The following is a 6,205-nucleotide window of genomic DNA, read 5'->3' as shown; positions in this document are numbered from 1 at the left end:
CCGGATTTATTCTTCCTAGAGGATCAACACAGCTGCATCAGACAAAACATGTTTACACCAACGTGTGTGTGTGTGTGTGTGTACACACACACACTGATTGTTTTTTCTCAGCAGTATATATATATATATATATATATATACACATCAGTGTACATCAGTGTTGCTTCCTAAGTGGACAGTTTGATTTCACAGAAGTCACACTTCTGTGAAATCAAACTGTCCACTTAAGGAAGCAACACTGATTGACAATAAATGTCACATGCTGTTGTGCAAATGGAATAGACAACAGGTGGAAATTATAGGCAATTACCAGGACACCCCCAATAAAGGAGTGGTTCTACAGGTGGTGACCACAGACCACTTCTCAGTTCCTATGCTTCCTGGCTGATGTTTTGGTCACTTTTGAATGCTGGCGGTGCTTTCACTCTAGTGGTAGCATGAGACAGAGTCTACAACCCACACAAGTGGCTCAGGTAGTGCAGCTCATCCAGGATGGGACATCAATGCGAGCTGTGGCAAGAAGGTTTGCTGTGTCTGTCAGCGTAGTGTCCAGAGCATGGAGGCGCTACCAGGAGACAGGCCAGTACATCAGGAGACGTGGAGGAGGCCGTAGGACGGCAACAACCCAGCAGTAGGACCGCTACCTCCGCCTTTGTGCAAGGAGGAGCAGGAGGAGCACTGCCAGAGCCCTGCAAAATGACCTCCAGCAGGCCATAAATGTGCATGTGTCTGCTCAAACGGTCAGAAACAGACTCCATGAGGGTGGTATGAGGCCCTGACGTCCACAGATGGGGGTTGTGCTTACAGCCCAACACCGTGCAGGAGGTTTGGCATTTGCCAGAGAACACCAAGATTGGCAAATTCGCCACTGGTGCCCTGTGCTCTTCACAGATGAAAGCAGGTTCACACTGCGCACATGTGACAGACGTGACAGAGTCTGGAGACGCCGTGGAGAACGTTCTGCTGCCTGCTACATCCTCCAGCATGACCGGTTTGGCGGTGGTTCAGTCATGGTGTGGGGTGGCATTTCTTTGGGGGGCCGCACAGCCCTCCATGTGCTCGCCAGAGGTAGCCTGACTGCCATTAGGTACCGAGACTAGATCCTCAGACCCCTTGTGAGACCATATGCTGGTGTGGTTGGCCCTGGGTTCCTCCTAATGCAAGACAATGCTAGACCTCATGTGGCTGGAGTGTGTCAGCAGTTCCTGCAAGAGGAAGGCATTGATGCTATGGACTGGCCCGCCCGTTCCCCAGTCCTGAATCCAATTGAGCACATCTGGGACATCATGTCTCGCTCCATCCACCAACGCCACGTTGCACCACAGACTGTCCAGGAGTTGGCGGATGCTTTAGTCCAGGTCTGGGAAGAGATCCCTCAGGAGACCATCCGCCACCTCATCAGGAGCATGCCCAGGCGTTGTAGGGAGGTCATACAGGCACGTGGAGGCCACACACACTACTGAGCCTCATTTTGACTTGTTTTAAGGACATTACATCAAAGTTGGATCAGCCTGTAGTGTGGTTTTCCACTTTAATTTTGAGTGTGACTCCAAATCCAGACCTCCATGGGTTGATACATTTGATTTCCATTGATCATTTGTGTGATTTTGTTGTCAGCACAATTCAACTATGTAAAGACAAAAGCATTGAATAAGAATATTTCTTCATTCATTCAGATCTAGGATGTGTTATTTTAGTGTTCCCTTTATTTTGTTGAGCAGTGTATAATGTGTATGTGTGTGTGTGTGTGTGTGTGTGTATATATAAATATGTAAGGGTTGGAGAGGAGGAGTGCATCTACATTGGAGTATAAAAATATATATATTATATATATACACACACACACATATATATTTTTTTATACTCTAATTTAGATGCACTCCTCCTCTCCAACCCTTACATATTTTATGACAGGAAGAGGAAGCGATGGGGTAATAACTGTTCCTTCTCCCTTAAGGTGACCTGACCTCAACCCCGTAAGATGCCTAATCCAAAAATCTCCAACCGTATCCCCTATAGCAATCCCGTGACTTCCTCCCATCTACCCTGCACATTCCACAGCCATCTGGCTCCTATAGATAACCATTAACTTGTGATTTTAAAAAACAGTCGCTATCATTCCTCATATATTATAGTATTACTGATGTAAAAACCAGTCTCTATCACTCCGCGTATACTATAGTGTTATTCCTGATGTATCATGTTTCTAGGTTAACAAGTTTCCAAGTTTAACAAGGTGAACAAGTTTCCAAGTTTAACAAGTTTCCAAGTTTAACAAGTTTCCAAGGTGAACAAGTTTCCAAGGTGAACAAGTTTAACAAGTTTCCAAGGTGAACAAGTTTCCAAGGTGAACAAGTTTAACAAGTTTCCAAGTATAATCCAGAGTCTAACGACAGGCTTCGCTGCGTAGCAGATTTGCTTCCTCGCTCTCATTGCTTTCCCACTCAGGCACGACTACGTGGCCTCTCACAGTTTCAACTCCATCATCAAGTTCGCTGACGACACAACAGCGGTAGGCCTGATCACCAACAAAGACCAGACAGCCTACAGGGAGGTGTGAGGCACTTTTGACGGCGTGGTGCCAGGTAAACAACCTCTCCCTCAACGTTAGCACAACAAAGGAGAGGATTGTGGACTTCAGGAGGAACCAGGCTGGACACGCCCCCCATCCTCATCAACGGGGCCGCCGTGGAGATGGTCAATAACTTCAAATTTCTCGGCGTACGCGTCTCCGAGAAGCTGGAATGGTCTAACCACATGGACACCGCGGTGAAGAAGGCACCACAGCGACTCTTCAACGTCATGATGCGGAAGAAATTCGGCCTGTCCCAGAGGGCCCTCAGTGTTCTACAGGAGCACCGTCGAGAGCATACTGTCGGGCTTGCATCGCAGTCTGGTATGGCAACTCCACCGTGGACCACAAGGCTCTTGTGGTCCATACGTGCAGCCGAACGCACCATTGGGTGCACACTACCTGCCCTACAGGACACCTACAACACCAGGTGTCTCAGGAAGGCCAAGAAGATCATCAGGGACCCAAGCAATCTCTGTTCTCCCCGCTTAAATCACTCCGACAAGGGCAGTGTGGGTGCATCATGGCAAAAACTGAGAGACTAGCCAATAGTTTCTACCCTCAGACCATCAGCCTGCTGAATAGCCACCACAAGTCAGCTAGGTGTTCTCTCCTCCCTCTGCTACTCATCCTATGGACAGTTTCATCAGCTGTCCGGGTGGCTGGTTTCAGACGATCCTGCTTCTGAAGAACCCGGATATGGAGTTCCTGGGCTGTTACACAATGTGTTTTAGTCCGGTTGGACGTACTGCCAAATTCTCTGAAAGGATGTTGGATGCGGCTTATGGTAGAGAATTGAACATTCAATTCTTTGGCAACAGTTCTGGTGGCCATTTCTGCAGCTCACTTTCTGGGATCTTTTTTATTTCAGCTCATGAAACATCTCTCCATATTCCACTTGGACAGTGGAGGGAAGCAGAAATGGTTCTGGAATGGAACGGGCATGGTTCTGGAACCAGTGGAGTGAAGCGACGGGTATGGCTCTGGGCAGACATCTGTAGTCCATGAACGGCCACAGGGGGGCGCTAGTTAAAGATAGAATGACAGAAAAAAGCCCCAGTGAAAACGCTTATTCTGTATATCATGATTACATTGATTAATTTCTATTGCAGCCAAAACATGCGATGACACCATTTCTAAAACGGGGAGCTGCTGGCCTCAATCATCTTCATTTAAGATATCCCTAGCCTCAAAATAGGCTCAGATAAACCCATGCCCTAGATCAGAATAATGGCCATGTGTTTCTTAATTGAGTGAAGCACTAGTGCAAGTAGGGCTATTTGCTTTGGCATATGTTACATGACAATATTATTAATCAATTTAATGATAGTCACACACATGACTGGAGCACAAATTAATGACACATTGTGTTGTCGTGGTTATATTTTGTGTGTCCTGTGTTTTTGTTATGGTATTGTGTGTTTGTTTGCCCTATCAGTGTTGTTGTTATGTGAGTCAGTCTGTCTTTGAAAACCCCCATGGCTCTTTCATATTACATACAAAAAGACTACAGATAAAATGCTCCTGAGCATCACACCTCAATATCCCCCAATCGTCCTGTACACACGCACACGCACACAGAGGAGAGCTATAAATAACTGTCTGTCATAGTGCTGGAAATGTGTATGGAGCGTGAGATACGTGAAGTGATTGACTCCATTGATAAACCGTGTTAAAGGGGGTGGGTCGAGCACCGCTGGCGTCATTCTGAGTGGATGTGAAGATGGCTCCTCAATGCGCCGCGGCAGGACCGCCACACAGATGCGTCAACCGCCTGCTATCTGGAGGCCCGAGCACTTTGCTGTGAGAGGGAAGGAAGGAAGGAGGGGGAGAAGTAAATACAAGCTTTAAGAAAGGGTGGAGAGCACCAGACATCCGAGATTGTGGACAATCACGTTGACGCTGTTTGCAGTCGTAACTTTGTCTGTCACAGAGACCGACACAAGACCACCGAGAGCCATGGGTTCGTGCACAGATGAAGAATTCAAAGATAAATTACTATGGAATGTGAAAAGAGAGGTAAGTGCATTTTGTTTCACGCCTCTTTTGAGCTCTTGGTCTATAATGAGTGAGGGTTGTATGGGGAAATTTCAGCAAATCCGGTTCATGTATTTCTCGGTAAATGTCCGTGATACATGATGATGATGATGAAGAATGATAATGTGGATACGTCGCGAGAGAGGAATTGATACACTATTTCTGTTATTACTGTGTAGCCTACTCTAGCCACCGGCTGGAATAATGCAACACGCGTTAGAAGTACATCTACATGTCGTTTTTCAGGGTTTTTTGTCGTCGCTCACTTCGGTTTCCCTTAAATGTCGACGCTTCAGTAGTTTCCGTTTCCCAAAAGGGAGTATGATGTGGAAGAGCCATTGGAATGAAAAGCTTCCTATGGACGCCTTTTGTAGAAAAAACGATTGCTACAGGTGGAGCACACCGCCTAGGCTGTTGCAGTGCCATATAGGCAATAGCGCTGTGATCTATCTACTGGCGTGGCTAATTGTGCAGTGAAGACTCATTTCAATGTCGATATTATATTAAGTTATATTGGAGATCCTCCGGCACTATATGTTGTGCAGTTTACATTTAGCGTATTAATAGTAGTAATAGCCATATGTTTCTCAAATGTAAATTAATTGGAGGGAGCCCGTTGTTATTACAATCGTTGTTACAATCTAATCCAGCAGTTTAAAAAAGGCTACCCATTTTTTTTGTCTGATTTTGTTTATAACGATAAGAGTATAATACTAACTCCGCGATCACAGAATGTTAACACTTCACATTAAGTTACCTTATAACTGTGCAGCGCCACTGTAGTTTCACAATAACAGGTGTTATGGGACTTTGCCTGAAGCAACCCCCCAAATAATAGATTGACCTACATTGCTGACCAGTAGAGCCTATTAATATGATTGTAAGAGGGTGTTAGTTGGATGCCTTTAAAATGATTATTTTTAAAAACTACGTGGAACATAGCTTATTCACTGCTATTAACAGATTTGACATAAAAGGACCTGAAAGCCTATTTTGATTTATTTTGTACGCTAATGATATCTCTTCCTGTTGTACATTAGGGGCAGCAGGTAGCCCAGTGGTTAGCCTCTTTGGGCTAGACGTGCTGCTAGCAACCCACCTTGACAACATCCCGTGAAATTGTAGAGCTCGAAAATCAAATTACAGAAATAATAATATTTAACATTAAAAATACAAGTGTCAAACATCAGTTAAAAGCTTAACTTCTTGTTAATCCAGCCGCTGTGTTAGATTTTAAAAAAAAGGCTTTACGGAGAAAGCACACCCATGCAATTATCTGATGCCAGCGCCAGCACACAAAAGCATTAAAAACATTTTCCAACCAGGCAGATGCGCCACGAAAGTCAGAAATGGCGCTAAAATAAATGCCTTACCTTTTGAAGATCTTCTTCTGTTGGCACTCCAAAAGGTCCCAGCTACATCACAAATGGTCCTTTTGTTTGATAAAGTCCTTCTTTATATCCCCAAAAACTCACTTAAGCTTCATTCAATAATCCACCGGTTTCCCTCCTTCAAAATGAATCCAAAACGTTACCAATAAACTTCCCCAAACAAGTCAAACAACGTTTATAATCAAACATTCGGTACCCTAATACT

At 45.0% G+C, this 6,205-nt stretch overlaps 1 pseudogene; it reads left to right on the top strand.

The window, feature by feature from the left end:
* The first annotated feature begins 4,302 nt into the window (after positions 1–4,302).
* Positions 4,303–6,205, top strand: part of LOC135559707 (small G protein signaling modulator 2-like) — a 123,082-nt pseudogene continuing 121,179 nt past the window's right edge.

This window comes from Oncorhynchus nerka, linkage group LG14 (assembly GCF_034236695.1).
Source record: "Oncorhynchus nerka isolate Pitt River linkage group LG14, Oner_Uvic_2.0, whole genome shotgun sequence".
In the NCBI taxonomy this organism is placed as follows: domain Eukaryota; kingdom Metazoa; phylum Chordata; class Actinopteri; order Salmoniformes; family Salmonidae; genus Oncorhynchus; species Oncorhynchus nerka.
Note: the sequence above shows the minus strand (reverse complement) of the source record. Positions and strands in the feature narration are given on the sequence as shown.